The 26,153-nt window shown below is 47.4% G+C and overlaps 1 protein-coding gene and 1 long non-coding RNA gene across 2 annotated transcripts in view; both read left to right on the top strand.

The window, feature by feature from the left end:
* LOC101687107 (zinc finger protein 709) overlaps nt 1-26,153 on the top strand; it is an 88,092-nt gene that overhangs the window by 28,670 nt on the left and 33,269 nt on the right. The window lies entirely within an intron of this gene.
* Nucleotides 4,888-25,469, top strand: LOC123393048. The gene is made up of 2 exons (XR_006607751.1): nt 4,888-5,042; nt 24,387-25,469. It is a non-coding gene; the product is annotated as an uncharacterized LOC123393048 (long non-coding RNA).

The raw sequence follows: 26,153 nt of genomic DNA on the forward strand, positions 1-26,153 counted from the left end.
ACAGATTGAAAGCGAGGGGATGTAGAAATAGTTTTCATGTAAATAGACATCAAAAGAAAGCCAGAGTAGCAATTTATATCAGATAAACTAGATTTTACTCCAAAAACTATAACAAGAGATAGAAGAAGAGCACTATGTCATGATAATGGGGACTACTTTATGAGATCTAACAATTGTAAATATTTATGCCCCCAACTTGGGAGCACCCAAATATATAAAAGACATAATAACAAACATAAAGGAACTAATTGATAATAATACAATAATAGTAGGAGACTCTAATAACCCACTTACACCAATGGACAGGTCATACTTTAAATATTTAAAAAAATAAAAATACAGGGTCACCTGGGTGGCTCAGTGGGTTAAGCCTCTGCCTTCGTCTCAGGTCAAGATCTCAGGTTTCTGGGATTGAGCCCCACATTGGGCTCTCTGCTCAGCAGGGAGCCTGCTTCCCCCTCTCTCTCTGCCTGCCTCTCTGCCCACTTGTGATTTCTCTCTCTGTCAAATAAATTTTAAAAATCTTTCTTTAAAAATTTAAAAAATAAAAATACATGGAAACAAATGAAAATGAAAACACCGTGGTCCAAAACATTTGGGATGCAACAAAACAGTCATTAAGTGTGAAGTATGTAGCAATACGGGCCTACCTCAAGATGCAAGAAAATTCTCAAATAAACAACCTAACTTTACACCTAAAGGAGCTAGAAGAAGAACAACAAATGAAACCTATAGCCAGCAGAAGAAAGGAAATTATATAAAGATTAGAGCAGAAATACATGATACAGAAAATGAAAAAACCAAGTTGAATAGACAAATCAGGAGCTGGCTCTTTGAAAGAAGTAATAACATTGATAAACTTATACCCAGACTTATCAAAAAGAAAAGAGAAAGGACCCAAATAAATGAATTAGAGAGGAGAAATAACAACCAATACCACAGAAATACAAACCATTGTAAGACAATATTATGAAAAATAAATATGTCAAAAAATTGGACAGTCTGGAAGAAATGGGTAAATTTCTCAAAACATATAAACTACTAAAACTGAAATAGGTAGAAATAGAAAACTTGAACAGACTGATAACCAGCAAAAAAATGGAATCATTACTGGGGAATCAGCCAGTTAAAGCTTTTGCCTTTGGCTCACATCATGATCCTGGGGTCCTGGAATTGAGCCCCATGTCAGGCTCCCTACTCAGTGGGGAGCCTGCTTCTCCCTCTGCTCTCCCCCGCTCATGTATGCATGCATCTCACTCTCTCTCAAATAAATAAATAAAATCTAAAAAGAAAGAAAGAAAGAAAGAAATGGAATCAGTACTAAAAAAAATGTCACTACAAACAAAATACATGACCAAATGGCTTCACAGGGGATTTCTACCAAACATTTAGATAAGAGTTAATACCTATTTTTCTCAAACTATTAAAAAAAATAGAAATAGCAGGAAAACTTCCAAAGTCATCCTATGAGGCCAGCATTACCCTGATTCCAAAACCAAAGACTCCACTAAAGATGAGGCCAATATTCCTGATGAACAGGGATGCCAAAATTCTCAACAAATTACTAGCAAATCAAATCCAATTGTATCTTAAAAGAATCATTCATCATGGTCAAGTGGGATTTATTCCTCTCCTGCAAGTTTGGTTCAATATTCACACATCAGTCACTGTGATACGGCACATTGATAAAAGAAAGGTTAAGAACCATATGATCTTCTCAATAGATGCAGAGAAAGCATTGGACAAAATACACAGTTACCATATAATCCAGCAATACTACTGGATATACTTCTGGGGAGTATATACTCAAAAGAATTGAACGCGGGTACTCAAACACCCACGTTCAGAGTAGCATTACTCATGAAAGCCAAAAGGTGTTCTCAACCCATGTGTGGATCAATGAATGAATAACAAAATTGAGCATATACATATAATGCAAAATTATTCAGATTTATAAAGAAAGGACATTTTGATACATATACTGCAATATGGGTGAACCTTATGGACATTACGGTGTTTTGGTTTTTCAGTTTTCTTTTTTCAGAGATACAGAAAGAGAGAGGGGTGGAGAGGGGCAGAGGGAGAGGGAGAGAGAATCTTAAGCAGACTCGGCACTGAGCACAGAGCCCATGCAAGGCTGGATCTCATGACCCTGAGATGGAGACCTGAACCAAAAATCAAGAGTCAGAGGCTTAATTGACTGAGCCATCCAGGTGCATTGGGTTTGTGGTGTTTTTTTTTTTTTTTTTTAAGGACATTATATTAAATGAAATAAGCCAGTCATGAAGGACAGCTACTGTATGAATCTACTTGTATGTAGTACCTAGAATGTGAAATTCATAGGGACAGAAAATTGAATGGTGGTTGTTAGGGCCTGAGGGAAGAGCTCAGAGAGATGTTTAATGGGTTCAGATATTCAGTTTGGAAAAATGAAAATGTACTGATATTGGCTTTCCAATGTCAACATACTTCTTACTACTGAACTATACACTGAAATGTAAATTTTATGACATGTTTATATATATTACCACTATTTTTTTTAAAGACTTTATTTATTTACTTGAGAGAGAGACAGTGAGAGAGAGCATGAACGAGGAGAAGGTCAAAGAGAGAAGCAGACTCCCCATGGAGCTGGGAGTCCGATGCGGGACTCGATCCCGGGACTCCAGGATCATGACCTGAGCCGAAGGCAGTCATCCAACCAACTGAGCCACCCAGGCGTCCCTATATATTACCACTATTAAACGTAAAAATTTTAGAGGCATCTGTGTGGCTCAGTGAGTTAATCCTCTGCCTTCTGCTCGGGTCATGACCTCAGGGTCTTGGGATCGAGCCCCGGGTCGGACTCTGTGCTCAGCATGGAGTCTGTTTGACATTCCTCTTTGTCTCCCTCTTCCCCTCCCCACAAATTGCTCTCTCTCTCTTTCTTAAGTAAATAAGTAAAATCTAAAAGTAAACATTTTAAAGCAAGAGAGTGAAAACACAACCCATAGAATGGAAGAAGATTTTGTAAATCATATATCTGATAAGGAATTTGTATCAAAAATATATATAAATACCTCTTACAACTCAATAATAAAAGTTCAAACCACCCAATTTTAAAATGTCAAAAGATGTCAATAGATGTTTTTGCCAAAGAAGATGTAGAAATAGGTGAGGACACACTAAGAGATGCTGGCATAATCAGTCATCAGGGAAATTCAATAAAATCCCAATGAGCTACCACTCTGCAACCACTAAGACGGGTCAATCAAAAAGTGAGATAAGGGGGTGCCTGGGTGGCTCAGTGGGTTAAGCCTCTGCCTTCGGCTCCGGTCGTGGTCTCGGGGTCCTGGGATCGGGCTCTCTACTCAGCAGGGAGTCTGCTTCCCTCTCTCTCTGCCTACTTGTGATCTCTGTCTAAAAAATAAATAAATAAAATCTTTTTTAAAAAAGTGAGATAAGTTTTGTCTAGGACGTGGAGAAATTTGAACCCCCATGCACTAGTAGTGCAAACATAAAATGGTGCAGCTGCTTTGGAAAACGGTCTGACAATTCCTCAAAAATTAAACCTAGAATTGCCATAGGACCCATCAATTTATTCTAGGTACATACCCAGGAGAAATGGAAATATATGTTTCAGTGAAAATTTGTACATGAAAATTTCTTGCGATGTCCTTCATAATGGTCAAAAGGTTGGCAACAAACCAAATGTCCTTGAAGGCATGAATAGGTAAATGTGTTTTATCCATATCATGGAATATTATTTGGCTGTAGAAATGAATCAATTATCCATATCAGCAACAGAAGGGATGTTCCTTGGGAAAAGTATGCTAAGTGACTGAAGTTAATTACAAAGACAATATACTGTATGATTTCATTCATACATGATTCCAGAATAGGGAAGTCCATAGTGACAGAAAGTAGATTAGAGGCAGTCTGAGGCTGTGGCTTGGAGGAGGAAGATGGGAAGTTGGGAAAGCTAAAGCCTACAGGACTTTCTTTTTGAGGGACAAAATGTTGAAAAATTGTGGTGCTGATTGTACATGTCCAAGCTGCCATCAAAGATCAAAATGGAACCAGACTTTTGCATGCAGTGAGGGGTTTCTTTTTTTTTTTTTTAGATTTTATTTATTTTAGAGAGAGAGAGAAAGTGAGAGGAGGGACAGAAAGGGAGGTGGAGTGAGAATCTCAAGCACAGCTGACCTGAGCGTGGAGCGGCCTCCCCGCTGGATCTCAGGAACGCACCAAAGCCAAGAATCCCACCGCTCAACCGACCGAGCCACCCAGGCGCCCCAAGGTGACGTCTTTTTAAAATATGTTAGTAAGCAAGGGTCATACAGGTCCATGTGTGATTTCTCAGTCTCGTGCCCGCCCTCTGCCCCCAGCACCCCCCCCCCATCCCAGGAAGGACCTCAGACCCTCTAGTTCTAGCAAATAGTTGGTAATCATGTCAATCAGAGAAGAAAGTGACATTTGGTAACGTGGAAGTGATCTCAAAATTAGGCATTTATTCCAGTTCTGACATTGATTTCTCAGCCTCATGCCAACCCCAGAACACCATCTAGTTCCCGTCTGGCCTGACCTGGTCTAGCCTGGTCCGGGACCCTCTTGCTCTGAACAAGGGCGTCCTTCCCTTGGAACCGACTCTCGAACTCCCTGCGCACACCTGCGTCCCCACGTTTAGAAGGAGCTGCAGGAAGACGCCACTGTCCCTCCAGGGCCTGGACCAAGAGTTGTCTAAAAGCAAACGTCCAAGGAGGGGGCGGGTTCCCCTGCCCCAGCAGAGAACCCTGCGCCTGAGCGGTTTGGACCTCCTGCCCTGTTGTCACTCAGGAGGGGAGGGGCGGGCCCTTGCGAGCTGTCAATCAGGGGCGCCGCCGGGGCAGGTGGGTGTGGCGACGCTCCGCAGCCTCGTGGACGCTCCTGAAGTTGCTCCCGGTGAAGTCTCACCTGCGCTTAGGGGTCCCAGGTGGCTCTGCTGCCGCGTCTATAGCGCGGAGAGCTGCACCCGGTGCGGGAGCCGTAAGGCCGACGCCGGCGGACCGAGAAGCCGGGAAATGGTGAGTGTGCGGGGCCGGGTGTGCCAGGAAGGGGCGGAGGGGCTGGCGACGGGCGGTGGCCGAGACCCATCCTCCCGCGGGAGCCCCCGAGTCTGCGGAGCCGAGTCCGCGGTGGCGCCGCTCGGACCTTAGTCCCCTCCGGCACGCGATGTGTGGGCTGGGCGGGCAGCGGGGACCGCGGCGTCCTGTCCCGTCCCTGCGCGCGGCCGCGTCTCCCCGGATCGTGCGGTGACCACGGAGAGGGAGGGTCGTCAGGGGACAGTCGTGACTCGGCCTCCGGGGTTCGTGCGCGGGAGGTGCTGTGGTCCGGGGCCCCAGTCCCTCCTCTCTGTCGAGGGGCACCCGTTTCTCCTGAGTGTTCCCGATGTTCGGGAAGCAGAGGGTCTAATCCACGACGCTGTCCCTCGGCCTATCCTTTCCTTGGACTGGCAATGAATGCTTGTTTCCCAGTCCCGCCCGCCTGGCCCGACGCCAGCTTCCCCTCTTCAGTTCACGGGATCTGCATCAACCGTTTGTCCTCCGCGTGCAATTCACACAGCTCAGTATTTTAACTGATTATCGTTTCCACACAGTCAATGGATGATTCATTTCAAAATGATTTATTTCTTTGTGGATATTTTGCGTGAGAGGAAGCAGAGAATACAACAACGTTGTATTAAGTCTTCTTTTTTCAATAAACCTAAAATTTGTTTGCTCAGTAGATCTCGAAAGGCAGTATGAACTATTTCCAAAGAGGCATGCATGAAAGAAGTGTATTTCAGAAAAGATAAAATATGCCAGTATTGCATTGCAAGTATTTGTAGTTTTTCAATTTTCCTCTCCTGAGCAGTTTGTAGTAATATTTTGAGGTATTTGTTTATTTATTTATTTATGTAGGGGATTTCAAATATAATTCCAGGGCTTAGACTTGAACTAGTGATTAATTGTTGAGAAAACATTTTCTTGCGACGAAAATAATAGTTACTGTTTTGACTGTTTGACTGCAAAAAAATACTGGTGGATTTTCTTGTTGAACAAGAAAAATGTCTTCATTTTCTTTCGTCCTTCCTTACCCCATAAACATTGGGTTTAGTGATTCTTCATTACTGGGTTTATGCCATTTAAAATATTTCTTGTGGCCCAGAGCAACTCCAGTGGTGGTTAGAGACCCCAGGTCAGTGTCTCTAAGGTAAGGGCCCCCTTGAGCCTACAAAGGGAAGTATTTGAAGGCCCAGTAGGTTCTTCCTGGGGGGTCCTCCCCCTACTGGTGTTCTACCTGCTCACACCCACCTGAGAAGGAGCCCTTTAAGGTGGGGATACAAGTGCATATGGGGTTGGGGGAGGGAGTGCAGCACAGATGCCTTCTGAGATTTTAACTGGTTTGGGAGGGTTCTTTCTTTTCTTTTTTTTTTTTTTAAGATTTTATTTATCTGAGCAAGAGAGAGAGGGCACGAAAAGAGGGGGAGAGGCAGAGGGAGAAGCCAACTCCCCCTGAACAGGGATGAAAGAAGTGTATTTCAGAAAAAATAAATTATTCCAGTATCAATTACCGATGTGGGACTTGATCCCAGGACTCTGGGATTATGACCTGAGCGGACAGATGCTTTACCCTTTACCGACTGAGTCACCCAAGTGCCCCAGGGGGCAGCTGGGATGGGGGGGTTCTAAACAAAGGATTTGAGTCTGACATCACATTGTAGGTGCACTCAGAGTGTAATTTATTTATAATTTACTACATTGAGAAAGTCGGAAAGTCAGGAGTTCTGTGATGCCTCATGTCCTGTTGGTTAGAAAGAGTTTTGAAAATTTTCCTTTTGTATGGTTTGCACTTTTGTAACCATTAATGTTGAAAGGAATGCGATCTTAGAATGGTTTCTGATGTACAAAACTTAAAATTAAATCAAGACTGTTAAATAGTAAAATTTCCGTATTTTATTTATTTATTTTAAAGATTTTACTTATTTATTTGACACAGAGAGACACAGCGAGAGAGGGAACACAAGCAGGGGGAGTGGGAGAGGGAGAAGCAGGTTTTCGAATGAGCAGGGAGCTGGAGTCGGGGCTTGATCCTAGGACCCTGAGATCCTGACCTGAGCTGAAGGCAGACAATGACCGAGCCACCCAGGCACCCCTATTTTATTTATTTATTTTTGAAGATTCACTTATTTGTGTGTGTGTGTGTGTGTGAGAGAGAGAGAGAGAGAGAGCGCAACCAGGGGCTTCTTACCAACCTTTGTCCTTGCAGTGAGCAGTCAGACTTTTTGCATTTTTGCGTGTTTGAGTGCTGACAGCTTAAACCTCATCCAGCTCTCTGCTCCCCCTCCCCCTCCCACCCCTGCCCTTGTGCTCCCACCAGCTGAACTGATGAGAATGCCTGGGTGGTCTCTTCTCTAGAGCAGCAGTGGTGGCGTGGGGTGGGGGAGTGGGGGGTAGGATTTCAGCTGGAAAAGCCCCGCCTGTGTGCAGATCTCTTGCCTCTGCCCCACACTCCAACCCCAGTGAACTCTATACCCAGCCAGGCTCCTTTCTGTTCTTTGGTGTGAGAGGTCCGCCCTGCTCTGAGACCTCTGTTATGTGAGTCCTAAGTTTTTCCCTACTGTCTGGATGTCTGTGTTGTGTTGGGGCGGGGGTGGGGCAGGCTACCTAACTATATCCTTCAACTTATTCTTCTTCATTTTTTTAAAGATTTTGAGAGCGGGAAAGAGGAAGAGAGAGAGAGCGTGAGAGGGGGGAGTGTCAGAAGGAGAAACAGACTCCCTGCTGAGCAGGGAGCCCGATGTGGGACTGGATCCTGGGATTCCAGGATCATGACCTGAGCTGAAGGCAGCCCCTTAACAATTGAGCCACCCAGGTGCACTCTTTTTTTTTTTTTTCCAAGATTTATTTATTTGAGAGAGAGAATGGGGGCTGGGGGGGAGGGGCAGGGGGACAGAGAATCTCAAAGGAGATTGTGCCGCCCCATGGCTCTATCTAAGGGCCCTGAGATCACGACCTGAGCCCAAATCAAGAGTCGGGCTCAGCCTACTGGGCCCCCCCCCCCGGCACCGCTGCCCCTCAACTTCTGAACCACTCCCATGCACATGACTGTGACAATGGACGCTGTGAGCAGCATGTCCACATGTGACCACCATCCCATGGATCTGTCTGTTTTTGTTCTGTATTGCACACCCGCTCTGCTGTCTGGTGATGGCAAGCACTGGTGGGTGCGGGGGAGCTCATGCTTTGTGACCTGTGGCGCCTTATGTCACAGTGGCGACCCTACTGAGTTCCCACTCTAGATGTGGCTGGCCATAGTTGGCCATCAGAGAATTGGAGACATGGCCACCTTTACTTGCAATGACTAAGCTCCCCTTTCTGAATATTCGTCCTAAACCTGAAATAAAAAGAACCCACTCGCCCCCTGCTCAGGGAGCCATGGCTTTGGAAATTATCCCCCAAGATCTTCTTATTTGTTGCAGATAGATGTCCCTCTGTGTAACAACTCCACCTGTTGTGGTCTCTGTCTAGAACCCACCAAGGAGCGAACTCACATTTCTTGGCTGACACACTCTTGTCTTAATGCATTAGCTCAGAATCCAGGACAGGACTGACTAGGATTGGTGAGAGAGAGACATTCTTGCATTATTAAAGTGCTCCGGGAAAGCATCTAATTCTGTCCGAGTAGTGTGTTTGTGTTAACCAAGAGCCCAGTTGATATAGAAGCAGGTGGGGGCAGAGGGGAAGGGCCCTCTGCTCCAGGGGTTTGCTCTCAGTCTTTTAGTGAGCCTGTGTCCCCAGGCTTGACATCCTCAGATATAATAAGAGATATTTGGAGGGCGCCTGAGTGGCTCAGTCGGTTAAGCATCTGCCTTCAGCTCAGGTCATGATCCTGGGGTCCTAGGATCGAGCCCCGCATCCAGCTCTCTGCTTGTGGGGAGCCTACTACTCCTTCTCCATCTGCTTGTGCTCTCTCTCTCTCTCCCTCTAATAAATAAATAAAATCTTTTAAAAAGGAAAAAAGAAAGATATTTGGTCTTTGTCCCTGATTCCTAGCAAAAGCCTCTTGAAGCCCTCAGAATTCACTTGAGTGATACGGGTAACAGAATATTTTTTGTTTTAATGGGGAAACTATTAGCCAGCCTTTAGATAGCTTCAGGATGGGGCTGGGCACTGGGAAAACCAAGCCTTGACTATGGGCGTGGAATGCTCAGGCCCAGCTCCCAGCCTCCGGAGACAGGAGAGGGACTAGAGATTGAGTTAATCACCAATGGCCAGTGACTCCCCATGAAAACCCTGTAATCCAGGATTCAGAGAGTTTCTGGGTTGGCAAGCACAGGCAGGGGCTGGCAGGGGGGCATTCTCTGTAACCCCCTTCTCCCTCTCCACCCCCCTCACCAGTATGCCCCCCTTACTTTGACCTATGCGTCACTACATTTGTCTGTTCCTGTGCTATATCCTTTAGAGCACATCAGTACAGTTCAGGGGAGTTCTTACCATTGATTTGGGAACTTACCAGACGTGATGGCACTCGGAGGGAACCTGAGTGTGTAGGTGGCTGGGCACAGATGCCGGCAACCTGGGCTCCCGTCTGTGGCTGGCATCTGGAGTGGGGCCACCAGTGTGTGGGGCTGAGCTTTTCCCCTGCGGAGTCGGACGTGAACTCTGGGTGTTAGTGTTGGACTTGACTTGAACCGTGCAACCCATCTGGTGACACAGAGTTGGAGAAATGACATCGAACAGTCACCACATACTGGGTATCAGGCAGGGGATAAAAACCCTGTTGTCTTCACAAGTATCCTACCTTGTGGAAAAGGCTGGAAGAGCCTCAGGTTGGCTATTTCCTTCCTCCCAGGTCAGAGAGGCTCTTCGAGAATCCCAGTCAGTGACGCTCTGGTGAAATAGATTGTGTGGAGGCCAAAATATTTTGGACATATTTCAAAATGGCTACTCTTTGGCCTCTCTAATTTTTGGAGATGGTGCTTTACCTGCTCCCTCAGTTCTGTGACAGAAGCGTTGTTGATGTTCAGGTGTCTTGCTTTTGTCCTCCGAGGACTGGAAGCCACGTTCTGAGCTCCTTACATGTCCAGCCAGAGGCGAGAAGTCTCAGACTCCTTCTTTTTCTGATGTTTGCTGACAGCTTTCAACCCTTCTCTCTCCTTCCTCCCCCTGTGCCCACATCCGTACAAGGGGGCCAGACAGCCTTTGGTTTCGGCAAATGATTCAATCCACAGGAGACCCTGCCCCTGTCCCCCAGTTCTCACCATGGCTCACCCCTAAACCCAGGCCAGCCTCCTTTCCTTGCTCTCTCCAGGCATTTCCCACCTGCTTAAGAGGCCTGTCCTGTGATGCCCTCCCTGGATGCTTGTATTATGGAAGGCAGAAACACTTTCAAGGGCGCCTGGGTGGCTCAGTTGGTTAAGTGTCTGCCTTTGGCTCAGGTCATGATCCCAGGGTCCCAGAATCGAGCCCCGCATCAGACTCCCAGCTCCATGGGGAGTCTGCTTCTAGCTCTGACCTTCTCCTCTCTTATACTCTCTCTCTCTCTCTCAAATAAATAAGTAAAACCCTTAAAAAAAAAAAACCCACGATGCTTTCATACCCTATAGGGCATGTGTGTGATGCCAGTGTTGACAGTCTGAACCAAATCTCCGGCGGGGGTCCACCTGCCCGTGCAGTTGACCCTAACAGTCACCCAATGGGTAACCTGCTGCGTATTTGGCAATCCACTTTGCTTTCTTGTTCTACTGATAAATCCTCCAGATCTTTTCATATTAGTGCATGCCATCCTTGTATGAGTCTCTGAGTGCAAATGCACAAAAAAATTCTGTGACCACGGATGTGGGAGTGCCGAGCAAATGGTCAAGAAAGAATTCTTGAGGGGCGCCTGGGTGGCTCAGTTGGTTGGACGACTGCCTTCAGCTCAGGTCATGATCCTGGAGTCCCGGGATCGAGTCCCACATCGGGCTCCCAGCTCCATGGGGAGTCTGCTTCTCCCTCTTACCTCCTTGCTCATGTTCTCTCTCACTGTCTCTCTCTCAAATAAATAAATAAAATCTTTAAAAAAAATAAAAAAAAAAAGAAAGAATTCTTGAGGTGTTTTTGGTGCAAAAGGGTAATTTTATTAAAGCACAGGGACAGAACCCATGGGCAGAAGGAGCTGCTGTGGGATTGTGAGGAGTCACTGATGATACACTAAATTTTAGTGAGCAGGGGTTAGGGATAATGTAAGGTCTGAGGAATTTGTGTATGCTGAAAGCAGGGTCTCTAGCACCTTGGAGGGCAGCTGTTGTTAAGATAAGGTGATCCTTTTTAGTAAAGCATTAGTCATGAGACGCTTCACACGTGTGTCAGTGGGCCACATGTTGAAAGATGATTGTTATCCTACCTGGGAGGTGTTGGTTATCAGAGTCAAGTGACACTAACCAGAGCGAAGCTGCAATGGTGTAACATTAAAAGAAATCTCTGAGGGGCGCCTGGGTGGGTTCATTCAGTTAAGAGTCAGAGTCTTGATTTCTGCTCAGGTCATGATCTCAGGGTTGCAAGATCCAGCCCCGCACTGGGCTCTGTGCTAGGGGTGGAGCTTCCTTGAGATTTTCTCTCTGCCCCTCCCCCCTCTCTAAAATAATAAATCTTTTAAAAAAAGATTTTATTTATTTAACAGAGCGAGAGCACAAGCAGGAGGAGCAGCAGGCAGAGGGAGAGGGAGAAGCAAGCTCCCTGTTGAGCAGGGAGCCCGATGTGGGGCTCGATCTCAGGACCCTGGGATCATGACCTGAGCCAAAGGTAGATGCTTAACCAACTGAGCCACGCAGGCTCAGTTCATTCCCAATTTAACAGGCCAATTCAGCTGTTCAAAGGAGAGGTATGGGGAATAATCAACCAACTCAGTAGGCTTGGTATAGGGTTTCAATCCTTCAAAGCACTGTGCAATTTCCATGGGGCCATATTAGCTGCTTTATTTGATGGATAAGGTTCATGGGGTCCCATCTTTTTCAAGGCCATTTGTAAGTGGCAATTACTCACCTTAATTTTAGTTTACAAATCATTTGTTCAGAGCTTCTCAGCTCACTATCGGATATTTTAGGACAATGGGTGCTATGACCATGCAGGTTTAGACATGACCATATTTCTTTCTTTCTTTCTTTTTTTTAAGATTTTATTTATTTGACAGAGAGAGAGATCACAAGTAGGCAGAGAGGCAGGGAGAGAGAGAGAGGAAGAAGCAGGCTCCCTGCTGAGCAGAGACTACCCCCTACCCCCGATGTGGGGCTTGATCCCAGGACCCTGGGATCATGACCTAAGCCGAAAGTAGAGGCTTTAACCCACTGAGCTATCCAGGAGACCCTAGACAGGACCATGTTTCTGATGGTCAAGGACAAACAGCTGGTCTATCTGTCCCATATATGCTAGTCAGTAACAGCCCTGAGATCATCCAGGGAACGCTGCTGCTTAAATGGAGAAGGATCCCAGGTTTACCTGTAAGTTAAGACCTAGTATTTTTTTTTTTTTTTTGAGAAGTGGAAACAGAAAACCTTACATAGCCTCACGTCCCACACAGAGCCAGACACAGGCTCGATCTCATGACCCTGAGCTGAAACCAAGAGTTGGACGCTTAACCGACTGAGCCACTCAGGCACCCCGAGACCTAGTATTGATTAACTGAATGTTTCTGAATTAGTGCATTATGCCAGATAGCAAGCTTAATCTAGAACTTATGTGGTAAAGATGAAAAGCCAAACTGTGTACCTTTATCTGCTGGATTTACAATTTGGTCAAATTGTGGTCTTTTGTTTCTGTATTTTTTTTTAAGGTTTTATTCTTTTGACAGAGACACAGTGAGAGAGGGAACACAAGCAGGGGGAGTGGGAGAGGGAGAAGCAGGCTTCCCTCTGAACAGGGAGCTCGATGTGGGGCTGGATCCCAGGACCCTGGGATCATGACCTGAGTAGAAGGCAGATGCTTAACAACTGAGCCACCCAGGCACCCCTTGTTTCCGTATTTTATCTATGAGTTCCTTACCCTTGCCCATCCCTGTTTTGATATCTTTGTCACCGGATATACTTCAGGGGAGCAGGTGACCTCTCTACCCCAGTACTTACACATTTTTCCCCTGAGAGTCTCAGACCCCTCCAGCAGGGTTAGGAGCCTGCATAAGACAACCAGTGGCTTTACTGCATTTACGGACCACGGGCTTATGTCAACTTTGAGCTAATCCCTTTGCTGTGCCATGGTGTGGGGGGGCAGGGGCAGGGTGGACCATGAGTGTCGCCAGCTGGGGCTGGAGGCTCTGATCTTTGCTGCAGTCAGGCCCTGGCAGCACAGGCCCTTGACAGCGGAGGGACTGAAGTATCCTGACAAGCTTCCTGATAGCAGGAGTGTGGACCCAACCCGCCATCTGACCTTCTCTTTCTCTACATAAATGACTATTTTCAGGAGCAACCACCTGATGGGCCCTGGCCTCTTGCACAGGATAGAGTCCCCTCTGCCACCCCACCCTTGGGTATGTGGGGCCAACCCAGCTCCTATCACAGCGTTGCCCTAATGCAGTGTCACCCTAAACCAGCAAACACATCGTCCTGGACCACTGTAAGGAGGGCCTCGCTCTTACACTCCTGCTCCCACATGCCTGGGGATTGTGTAAACCGCCGAGTCTGGTAGGCTGAACACAGAACTGAGGCGTGGGACGGTCAGCCATGGGACACGGGGCAGCACAAGTCACAGCACACGCTCCCCAGCCCCGAGCGCCTGCGGAACATGCCGCCATCAGGCGTCAGCGCAGGTGAGCAGGTCAGAGCAAGAGAAGCGGACCCACAGCCTAGCGGTCCTGCCTGGATGTGGCCGGCGGTGCCAGTGATTATGGTCACTGCACAGGAGTGGTTCAAGTGTTGAGACGGATGACCGTGAACTCCCCACCCCATCACATGTACACAGAGGGTAGGAAGAAGCTTAGGACCCTAAGAACAGGAGTATCAGGGGAAGGCAGGGAGGCCTCTCTGGCAGCTCTGACGTGGCTTCAGAAAGTAAGGAAAGCGGGGTGCCTCGGTGGCCCAAAAATAAATGTCTGCCTTCGGCTCAGGTCATGATCCCGGGGTCCTGGGAGTGAGACCCATATGGGCTCTCTGCTCAGCGGGGAGTCTGCTTCTCTCTCTCCTCCCACTTGTGCTCTATCTCTGTATTGTTCTCTCAAATAAATAAATAAAATCTTAAAAAAAAAAAGCAAAGAAGGAGAGCTGGCTGTGGGGGGACGTGAGGGGTCAGGTGGGAGAGGAGACCACCCAGGCTTTCTCATCAGCTCCTTTAGCTGGGAGCACAGCGGGGCAGGAGAGGAGTGGGGTGTGGTGTAGAGGGCAGGGGGAGGCTTAAGGTGTCAGCGCCCCAAACACTCCAAAATACAAAGTCTGACTGCACGTTACCAGGATTACATCGGTAAGAAAAACATGCATTCACAATTGGTTGATTTTATAAACAGAAACCCAAACAGGAGCCAGTGTGAGTGTTCTCTAGAGACACATACAGCCAAAAACTGATTGCAACGTGCAGTATGTTCCTGAGAACTTAAACTCATTCGTCTCCCGTCTTGAGGTTCTCTTGCTTAAATGAAACACAAATTCTGTTTGGTTTCCCTAATGTTCTAGCTTTCCCCAGCCCCCATCCCTCAATCAACTTATAGTTTAGGAGCCCAAGTGCTGAGAGAAACCAGAGCCAAAGGACTGCATGTTTGATCAGGAAAGGAATCCACGAGGGTTGCCTGGGCGGCTCAGTTGGTTAAGCGTCTGCCTTCAGGGTTTTGGGATCGAGTCCTGAATGGGGCTCCTTGCTCAAAGGGGAGTCTGCTTCTCCCTCTGCCTGCTGCTTCCTCTGCTTGTACTCTTTCTCTTTCTTTCTCTCTCTCTCTCAGATAAATAAACAAATAAAATCTTAGAGAGAGAGAGAGAAAAAAGGAATCCAGGAAACAAACATGGGAATCAGCACAGAGGTGCAGCCTGCTTCCCCACGGACAGAAGGGAAGGCACGTTCAGAAGGTTCCACATTCTAGACTCATCCGGTGGGGACAGAAGCCCCAGAGTGGGTCAGTCCCTGGTGAGGCAGGGCAGGGGCACCTGAACAGCCACAGGCATGAACCCAGGGAGCCCTGCACACCCTCTCCTCCCCAGGACATAGCAGAACTTCTCCCTCCCTCCCTCAGGCTTCCATTCTCCCCGGTGAGGAAACTCATCAGGATTCAGCCAAAGGGCGCCTGGGTGGCTCAGGTCCTGATCTCAAGGTCTTGGGATGAAGCCCCGCATCCGGCTCCCTCCCTCCTCCCTCTGTCTCTGCCTGCTGCTCACCCTCCTTGTGTTCTACTTGTCCTGTGACAGGTAGATAGATAAATAAATATCTTTTTTATAAAAAAAAGCATTCAGTTCAAGCTCCTGACCCAAATAACCTCCTCAGTCACTGACCCTCATCAGGAACACAGAAGTGACTCTCAAGACTTTTCAATGTGAGCCCTTTATGCTCTGAGCCCCCCTGTTCTAACCCCTGGGAGTTAGGAGGCTTAAGGGAACCTCAGAGGCAATTTCAGAAAAGGCTTAGGTGTCCTCCCACCCCCACCCCCACAGGTGCATCCCCAGCCCCCCAGGGCTCAGTAGCTTCTCGTATAAAGGGCTCCTTCTCAGGTGGGTGTGAGCCCCTAGGACACCTGCAGGGGGAGGCTCCCCAGGAAGAACAACTGGGCCTTCAAGTACTTCCCTCTCTAGGCTCAAGGCGGGGGGGGGGGGGGGGGGGGGGGGGGGGGCTCAGCTTAGAGCCTGAGGCTTCGGCTCCACACACACACACCCGCCCCCCCCCCGCAATTGCTTTGGACCATGAATGTTATTTTATTTTGTGAGATTTTAATTTTAAATAATCTCTACATCTAACATGGAGATGAAACTCAGAGTCCCAAAATCAAGAGTCATATGACGAGTGTCATTTTTAAATTTTTATTTATTTATTTGTTTGTATATTTAAGATAGCCAGGAGGGGCATAGGGAGGGCGAGAAGGACAAGCAGTCTCCAGGCAGAGCCCCACGAGGGATTTGATCCCAGAACCCTGGGATCATGAGCTGAGCCCGGAGCTGAAAGCAGCTGCTTAAGGACTCAGCCACTCAGGTGCCCTGATGAGTGTCATTTTAAATGACACCGAGCCAGTGTTGGAACAATCCAGCACAATTTATGTGGAAAGAGGGAAGAAAATTGTAAGGCACTTTGCTAGCTCAACAAGAAAACCCCCAAGTATATCTATCAAGTATCTATTGCATTCTATAGGGAAAAATAAGTCACAGTATTATTCCATTGGGAGAAATTTTTATGCACGGGTCATCATATGTGAACGTTTATCCAAACCCTCTAAGTCCGCTTGAACTCACCCAGCTCTTCTGACCTCAGAATAGTTACCAACAGGCTCAAAGGAAGAATAAAGGGAAATAAGTAGTATTTAATATATGCAATGTAATCTTGAGATTTTTTTTCTGAAATTCACACTTTGCCTCTTTAGAAGTATTTTACACTGTTTTGAATTGTGATTAAATTTTTATTTATTGAAGAGCTGAGACTAAAGTTAAAAAACTTTATAACTCAGGGGCGCCCGGGTGGCTCAGTCTGCCTTCGGCTCAGGTCATGATCTCAGGGTCCTGGGATCCAGCCTCCCATTGGGCTTCCTGCTCAGCTGGAAGCCTGCTTCTTCCTCTTCCTCTCCTCCCTACTTATCTTCCCATTTAGTCTCTCTCTCTTTCTCCTTTCTCTCTCTCTCGAATAAATAAATAATCTTTTTTAAAAAAGGAAATAAATCTTATAATTCAGGTTGGGGCAGCACCGACAACACAAATTGCCTGGGAAAGTTACAAAGACAAACTTCCAGGTAGAGACTTCTTTTTTTTTTTTTTTAAGATTGTATTTATTTATTTGACAGAGAGAGATCACAAGTAGGCAGAGAAGCAGGCAGAGAGAGGAGGAAGCAGGCTCCCTGCTGAGCAGAGAGCCCGATACGGGGCTCGATCCCAGGACCCTGAGATCATGACCTGAGCGGAAGACAGCAGCTTAACCCACTGAGCCACCCAGGCGCCCCAGGTAGAGACTTCTGGTAGGATGTCTGTGCCCTGGGAAGAGCCTGTGGGGAGAAGCACAAGAATTTCATACAATGTAGCTCTTGGTGATTATTCTCCGAATTTCTCTCAAGTAAAATATCCACAGACAAAAACAAAAACAAAAACAAAAGCCCCAAATCTGTTAAAGAAAGCCATCCAGTGACTGTGGGGAAATGATCAACAAAAGATTGGGACGGTTTGAATTGCACCACGAAGGACAAGTAATTGATGCTACGAATCCGAGAGGGGAAACTGGCTCCTGGGAAGGTGGGGAGACATCTGGGAATTTAGGGATTTATTGCCAGTCCGAGGAAAGGATAGTCTGGGAGACAGGGTCCTGGATTTGACCCTCTGCTTCCCAAACATCTGGAACACTCAAGAAAAAACGGGTGCCCCTTGGGGAGAGATGGGGGACCCCACAGACCACAGCATCTCCCACACACCAACCCCGGAGGCCGAGTCACGACTGTCCCCTGACGACCCTTCCCATGGTCACCGCACTTTTGGGGAGACGCGGCCGCGCGCAGGGATGGGAGAGGACGCTGGGGTCCCGACTGCCCGCCCAGCCCGCTCGCCGCGCCGGAGGGGACTGAGGTCCGAGCGGCGCCACCACGGACTCCGTTCTGCAGACTGGGGGGCTCCCTCGGGAGATCGGGTCCTGCCACCGCCAGGTCAGGCCGTTTCAAACCCGCCCATCAACCCCTCCCCCGGCTTCTGGGCACCCCAGGAAGCATGTTCTGCGTTCACCATTTCTAGGTTTCCTGGGTCCCCTGGCGTCCCTCCCAGGTCTCCGACGACCTGAGCACATCCCAGCACTACGGGCGACCGGCAGAGCAACTTGGGGTCCGTAAGGGCAGGCGACTCGCGATTCGCTGGGAGGCAGGAGGTAGGGGCGCAGCCAAGGGACGTCCTCCACCCACCCGCAGCGCCAGGGCTCCTGGTCCCACCCCCACCCCGCCACCCCCGCGTGTGGCAGATGGTCTGGGGTTACCAAGCACAGTGGGAGCCGGCAGTGGTCCTCTGTAGGGAGGTTGCACAGCAACGTAATGTTCCAGGCCGGTTATGGACCCGGGATGCTTGTTTACAAACACAGACACTTCAGTGTCACCTCGCGAGATGCCGTCATTAGTCTAGCTCCAGTTCGATCTTCGTTGACAGAGTTTAGACCTCCACCCACGACTTCCCTACCTGCGCTCATTTCCTACTTGGAAAAATCCTGTGGCCTCCCAAGCCCTGGGCTCTGCTGGGAAGTGGGAAACTCGCCACCCTAACCTGGACCCAGGAACCAAAGCGTGGGGACGTCACCCTCTAACTACGAGGTAGGAGCTGCGCTCCTTACATTCTTAGATGAATGTTTTCCATTGGAAGGAACTTCATTAGATCATTTCTAATGGGTTCTTTTGTACTGATAGAAGAAAGAAAAAGATTATGTAAATGTGAGATGTCCCTGGGAAATATTAATATGCAGGAAAGATTGGGTTGCTAGACACTTTTGCATTACAGAGCTCTGAAAACACTGGTCGCTTCTGTGAACAAAGAGTTCTGTCTCTAGCCTAGCCTTCCTTCAGCTACCAAGCTTGCTGGAAAATGACTTTCAAACCACAAGGTAGAGGAGTCGGGGTCCATCAGGTCTTTCCTCCTCTAACAAGTGACAACACAGAAGCCACAGCAAAGGAGGGGTGGTGGGCACATAAACATTTATGATGAAAACCAACATGGGTATGTAGGGGAAGAAGAACGGTCCTTTCCTCCAAGCTTCTTTCACCTGGTTTAGGAATTAAATGGCCACAAGCACATTCACGGGAGGAAAAAAAAAACAAAAAAAAAACCCAGTTTTGGGGCGCCTGGGTGGCTCAGTGGTTTGGGCTGCTGCCTTCGGCTCGGGTCATGATCTCAGGGTCCTGGGATCGAGCCCCGCATCGGGCTCCCTGCTCCGCAGGAAGCCTGCTTCCCTCTCTCTCTCTCTGCCTGCCTCTCTGCCTACTTGTGATCTCTGTCTGTCAAATAAATAAATAAAATCTAAAAAAAAAAAAAAAAAAGACTTATCTTAAAAAAAAAAAAAAACAACCCAGTTTTATTGTGTGTATACGCCCAGATCAAATTGGACCGGAAGAAAATACAAATGCAGGCAGTTTTATACATTTCAGACAAAGACACAATACATTTGTGAGGAATTGATAGAATAAAGAAAACAGATATTTGGAAGTGTTGATTAGTAAAGAATTCTAGGGGCGCCTGGCTGGCTCGGTCTGTAGAACATGTGGCTCTTGATTTCCAGGTTGTGAGTTCGAGTCCAACGTTGGGTGCAGAGAGGCAGACAGGCGGAGAGACAGAGAGTGGGGGAAGCTCAGCTCCCTGCTGAGCAGAGAGCCTGATGTGGGGCTCGATCCCAGGACCCTGAGATCATGACCTGAGCTGAAGGAAGAGGCTTTAACCCTCTGAGCCACTCAGGTGCCCCAATAAATAAAATCTTTAAAAAAAAAAAAAAAAGGAATTCGGAGTGGAATTTGGACTCAGGTGGTAGATTAGGAAAAAAGAAACAAGGTTTGTTTCTATGGCTTTTTTTACCCTTAAAGTCTTCATTTTTGGTGATAAGGATATCTTATGAATATAGGGAGATTTTTTTTTTCCTATGGGAGATTTATTTCCTGTTTGGGGGGACAAAGGAGAGACTGGGTGACCTTGTACTGTCACTTTCCCAAGTAGTTCCAGTTCAAAACAAGCAGTATGTAATCATGGTACATTTGGGGACAGGCTGCCCTGGGCCCCTGCCAGTGTGGGGACAGAAGACGAATGCACAAACGTTACACGTTCTGACAAGGTAGAAATAATGTAACTGCGAGAGGAAAGGGAACATAGGGGAATGGGTTTTGTTTTGTTTTGTTTTAAAGATTTTATTTATTTATTTATTTGACAGACAGAGATCACAAGTAGGCAGAGAGAGGAAGGGAAGCAGGTTCCCCGCTGAGCAGAGAGCCCGATGCGGGGCTCGATCCCAGGACCCTGGGATCATGACCTGAGCCGAAGGCAGCGGCTTAACCCACTGAGCCGCCCAGGCGCCCCGGGATTGGGGTTTTGATGTGGAGGTAATCCAAGGGAATTTAAAGGACCTAAAACCAAACCGGCTAACCAGATGCCGACCAGTTAGATAAGAAAACAGAAAAAGCGTTTCAGGGGTAAATACAAAGAAAGGCACTAGAACAAAAATGGAAACTTTCTTTGTGGTGTCTCTCTTGATGGGCTGGGGACCCCCAAATGTGGGGTGACAATCGGATCGAAGCCGGTGGCGGTGTGGGCGGGGACAAGAATTCACCTGAGGCAGAGCAGAGGAGATAGAAGCTTACGGAATACACAACAGGACAGCAGAGGAGAGGCTATCAGCCAGGAGGCAGTGGGTGGGGGTCGTTTCTAAAGGCGGAAGGGGAGGCGGTATGGGGACATAGGATTCTCCCTCTTTAGGGAACTGTGCCTGGTGGTAAGCAGCCCTTTGGTTAGGGCTGTTAGGGCCTGTCGGTAATTTGAGGTGACCCAACTGATGAGCCTCTGTGTCTCCAGCCAGGGGTCACTCTGGGCCCATGTGCCTTGGTCAAGTTTCCATTGATCAAGGCTGTTGTCTAAAAGCGGTCTCTAGGGCACCTGGATGGCTCTGGCGGTTAAGCGTCTGATGCTGGATTTCGACTCAAGTCATGATCCCTGGGTGGTGGGATTTAGCCCAGTGAGGCTCCAGACTCAGCGCCCCAGTCCCCCTGACATTCCCTCTCCCTTTCCACCTGACTTCGGTTCCGGTCATGAACTTCAGACTCCTTGCTCAGCGGGGAGTCCAGGTCTCCCTCTCCCTCTGTCTGCCGCTCCCCCTGCTTGTGCTCTCCTCCTCTCTCTATCAAATAAATAAAATCTTTAAAAATAAATAAATAAATATAAGTGTCCTTTACATTCTCAAATTGCAGAAACAGCACAGAAAATACCTCATAGAGGGAAAAACAAAATTTAGGTAATTACAAGCCTTACGATATCTAGAGAAAATGACACCAGAGGCACAAAAACACACCTAGTACCCACACTTTGGTACCCACTACTATTACTGTACTTTTTACTAATTTTTAAAAAGATCTTATTGAGGGGGTGCCTGCGTGGCTCAGTTGGTTAAACTCAACTGAGCCTGGGTGGCTCAGTTGGTTAAACTCAGTTGGTTAATTTTGGTTAAGGTCATGATCTCCGCCAGGTGGTGGCACTGAGCCCAGAGGCAGGCTGGACGCTCAGTGTATAGTTCCTTGACATTCTCTCTCTCCCTTTCCGCCTGCCTCTCCCCCTGCTTGCATGGGCCCTCTCTAAATAAATAAATAAAATCTTTTTAAAAATCTTTTTTTTTGAGCCGCTGCCTTCGGCTCAGGTCATGATCCCACAGTCCTGGGATCGGGCCCTGCATCGGGCTCTCTGCTCAGCGGGGAGCCTGCTTCCTCCTCTCTCTCTCTCTGCCTGCCTCTCTGCCTGCTTGTCATCTCTCTCTGTCAAATAAATAAATAAAAAATCTTTAAAAAAAGATTTATTTATTTGACACACAGAGAGAGGCACACACACAGCGAGAGAGGGAACACAAGCAGGGGGAGTGGGAGAGAGAGAAGCAGGCTTCCCACTGAGCAGGAGCCCGATGTGGGGCTCCGTCCCAGGACCCTGGGATCATGACATGAGCCTAAGGCAGACACTTAACCAACTGAGCCACCCAGGCGTCCCTGTCTAATTCCACTTACAGGAGGGACTTATATTAGTCAAAATCACAGAAACAAAAAGTAAAATAGTGGGTGCCCGGGCTGGGGGGGTGGGGAAGAAAGGGGAGTTAGAGTTTTTTTTGTTTGTTTTTTTTGTTTTTTTTTTTAAAGATTTTATTTATTTATCAGAGAGAGAGGGAGAGCAAGCACAGGCAAACAGAATGGCAGGCAGAGGCAGAGGGAGAGGCAGGCTCCCCGCTGAGCAAGGAGCCCGATGTGGGACTCGATCCCAGGACGCCGGGATCATGACCCGAGCCGAAGGCAGCTGCCTAACCAACTGAGCCACCCAGGCGTCCCGGGGAGTTAGAGTTTAATAAGTGCAAGATGACAATGGTTGTGGGGACAGATGGTATTGGTGGCCACACAGCAATGGGGACGGGTCTGGTATCCCTGATCCTGCTGCTAAGAAGCCAAGATGGTGAATGTTATGTGTATTTGAACACAGTTAAAAAAGGAACAAACACGGAACTGAGGTGGGAAGCAAAGGCAGAAGAGAAATAATCAAATTGCCATACTACCTACAACCGATTGACAAGTCCTTGAAACAGGCAGAATGACATTCCTCTAGGGACTCAACTGCCTCAATGTTAATGCTTGGCTAAGGGCAAAAGGCAATCTTAGCCCAACCCCTAGGATCCTGTAAGTCTACTTTAACGTATAAAAATTCCTTTAGAAATTTCCTTTATCTCTAAACCCCCCAAGACATGTGTGGGCAATCACCCCCCCAGCATGTGGCCCACTGATAAACATCTGAAGGGTCTCATGACTAAGGTTTGACTAGACGGTAATAAATGACCTTTTTCCAACAAGAGCTAGCCCCCTCAAGGTCCTGGAAACCGTGCTCCCAAAATTCCTTAGAGACTTACAGATCCAGAACCCTTTCCCAACTTGAAAGTATGTAATGGGCCACTCCTCGTGACCCCGTGCAGCTCCTTCTGCCCAAGGATCCTGGCCCTGTGCTTTAATAAAATCACCTTTTTGCACCAAAGATGTCTCGAGAATTCTTTCTTGGCTGTAAGCTTCAAACCCTAACGTCTTTTCCTACATCCGAAGCATGGCTTTTTAGAGAAATTGCTGAGTGTAGGAAGGAAATATAGCAGATGAGCTTGGAACAGCTTATAAAATCAGAAGCCAGGGGCGCCTGGGTGGCTCAGTGGGTTAAGCCTCTGCCTTTGTTTGGCTCGGGTCATGGTCTCAGGGTCATGAGATTGATCCCTGCATCAGGCTCTCTGTTCAGCAGGAGCCTGCTTATCCCCCCGGCCCCCTCCCCTGCCTGCCTCTCTGCCTACTTGTGATCTCTCTCCCTGTCAAATAAATAAATAAAATCTTTAAAAATAAGTAAATAAAAATAAAATAAAACTGGAAGCCAACTGAGAGAGCTCCCAAAGGCCAGAGCTGGAACAATTTGAGCAAGAAAAGAATGTCCTATTGGGTTCTTTTTTAAAGTTTTAATTTTATTTATTTATTTGGTGGGTGGTACGAGCAGGGGGATGGGCAGGCAGAGGGAGAGGGAGAAGCTGGCTCCCTGCTGAGCAGGGAGCCCGCCTGGGGCTCCATCCCAGGATCCTGGGACCATGACCTGAGCAGAAGGCAGACGCTTGACCAACTGAGCCACCCAGGTGTCCCATCATATTGCATTCCAATCCAAAGGATAAAACAAGTATCCTGGATCCATCCACTTGATTCAATGAGGGGCTAGAAACAAAAGTGCGGATGAGTGAATAAACCATACAGAAAAATTCCCAATGTTGTAGGGATTTATTCCTCCTGAAGGATGTAAGGTGTAACCCCCTTTCCTGGAGTGTGTGGTATCCTCTGCGTTGGATACCTTGCAAAGAATACAATATGGCACGGGAACAAGAGTGAACCTTATAATGGCAAAACTCGAGAAACATGACCTTGGCCCCGCGTTAAAGGTCATCATAAGCCCTGATGAGTCATGTTGAGAATTCACACTTGGGATATTGTGATTTATAAGTAGAAATATATATTTGGTCTTTGGTTCCTCGAAAGGGGCTCCTAAAATCCCTTGGAATTTCCTGTGCTAAGGCAATAAAGGTGTCTCTTGTTATGTTAATGAATGACTTTTGAAAAGCCCTTAAGTTACCTAAGCTTGGCGCTGGTTGCCGGGGGAAACGGTCACGTGAGTAGAGGGCTGTAATTTTCTGTCTCAGCCCCAGACCTCCAGGGATGGGGGAGGACCTGGGGGTTGAATCTATAGCCAAAGGCCAATGATTTAATCAATTGGGCCTGTGTCGAGAAGACGTCATAAAAACCCAAAAGGACAGGGCTTGGAGAGCTTCCGGGTTGGTGAACACAGAGATTTGAGGAGACTGTAGGGCCCGGAAGCTTCAAGTCCCTTTCTCCATACCTTGCCCTCTGCATCTCTTCCATCTGGCTAGTCCTGAGTTCTAGCTTCTTACAGTAAGTCTTAGGGCAATGTTTCTCATAGTCCTGTGAGCCACATTAGCAAATTAATCATTAACCTTTTGTTTGTTTGTTTATTTCCATAGAAATATCTCTTACCAACCTGATGCAACTACTCCCACCGTGTAGCGCTAACCTTGGGGGGCCCCCCTGCATCACCGCCTCCGGAAATGAGACACAACTTTGAACCTATCGGAACCATTCTCTGGACCAAGAGACTGATCAGTTAGCTCTGGAACAATCTACCAACCCAGGACAGGTTCAAACCTACATTCTTCAGGTGGCCCAAGATGTTAAAATAGTCCACAATATCACTGAAATCTTTGAACAGATTCCTGGGGCCTCCAAGTTTTCTGACTTAGTTTTGTTGTGGGACCTTTCAAGTTTGGCACAAGGACTGGAACCGGACTTCAGACTATTGTCGCCTTCAATATCATAGGATTTGCTACGATAATCCTTTTTCTTTTTCTCTTTCTTTTTTCAAAATTTTTTATTTTTAAGTAATCTCTGTACCCAGCATGAGGCCCGAACTCACAACTCCGAGATCAAGAGTCACTTGCTCCACCAGCTGAGCCAGCCAGGTGGCCCTATATCCTATCAAGACATTTGCTTTCTAGGTTACAAGATGTCCCAACACTGATTCTTAGTGGATCAGCTCCATCAGCTGGTAATACCCTCACCCTTGACTCTGATACCCTCATGCGTCACAGAGTGGGTTGTAGTATAAGCAAGGACAGGTTTTTGGTTTTTGTTTTTCTTTTTTGTAATGCAAGTGCCTGATTCAGGTTTGGATTGCCAAGCCATCCACTTCAAAGACGGTATTTCCAAGAAAACACAGTGCCCGCCATGCAAGCAGATACAGAACCAGGACGCCTCCCCCCAACCCTGGCTCCTTTGTTTTAGAGATCCTGGTTGATTTCAGCAACCAACTCTTTGGGGGCACTTGCCTTTTGTCTTCCTGAGCTTTAAATTCCTGCTCTTTTATTTTCAACTCTTCCATAAGGAGTGAGCCAGAGAAACCCTAGGCCCCCACGCAAACTCATAAAAGCAGACTCCCTGGTTTGCCTTCTCTTTCGTTCTCCTGGTGACCTTGCTGTGTGGCCCCAGGTGTGCTGTATAACTTCCAGGCCTTGCAAATAATAAACCTTTATTTCTTCCAAGTTTCCAAATCAGCGTTGATGAAGGGTATCTTGCAACTTCTTATAATAAGAACCACAAGATTCAGTCCAGTCAGTCCTCGGTTTGGAAAGGGGAATGTCTGTGGGGAGTGCACCTGAGCCCAGGTGAGAGGCCCAGGCATTTATAATCAATAGCATTACTATCAATAAGGGAAGACTGGTACAGCTATTAGTGAAAGAAGACAGAGGAAGTCAAATACAGTAGGATTTCACTTATATATGGAACCCCCCCCCCCAAAATGAATATAAACAATGCAACAAAAATTGAGGTCAGGGGTGCCTGGGTGGTTCAGTGGGGTGGGCCTCTGCCTTCGGCTCACATCATGATCTCAGGGTCCTGGGATCGAGCCCCACATGGAGCCCTCAGATCGGGCTCCTGGCTAGGCAAGGAGTCTGCTACTCCCTCTTCCTCTCCAGGCTCATGCTTTCGTTCTCATTCTCTCTCTCTCAAATAAATAAAAAAATTTTTAAAAATAAATAAGTTATGGGGATGTGATGTACACCATAATGACTATAGTAAATAATACTGTACTGCATATTTTATTTATTCATTTAAGATTTTATTTATAAGTAATCTCTACACCCAACATGGGGCTGGAACTCACGACCCCGGAATCAAGAGTTACATGCTTTACCCAACTGAGCCAGGCAGGTTCCCCTGTACTGCATATTTTA

This window comes from Mustela putorius, unplaced genomic scaffold (genome assembly GCF_011764305.1).
Source record: "Mustela putorius furo isolate JIRA1106 unplaced genomic scaffold, ASM1176430v1.1 tig00000095_pilon_pilon_pilon, whole genome shotgun sequence".
Lineage (NCBI taxonomy): Eukaryota > Metazoa > Chordata > Mammalia > Carnivora > Mustelidae > Mustela > Mustela putorius.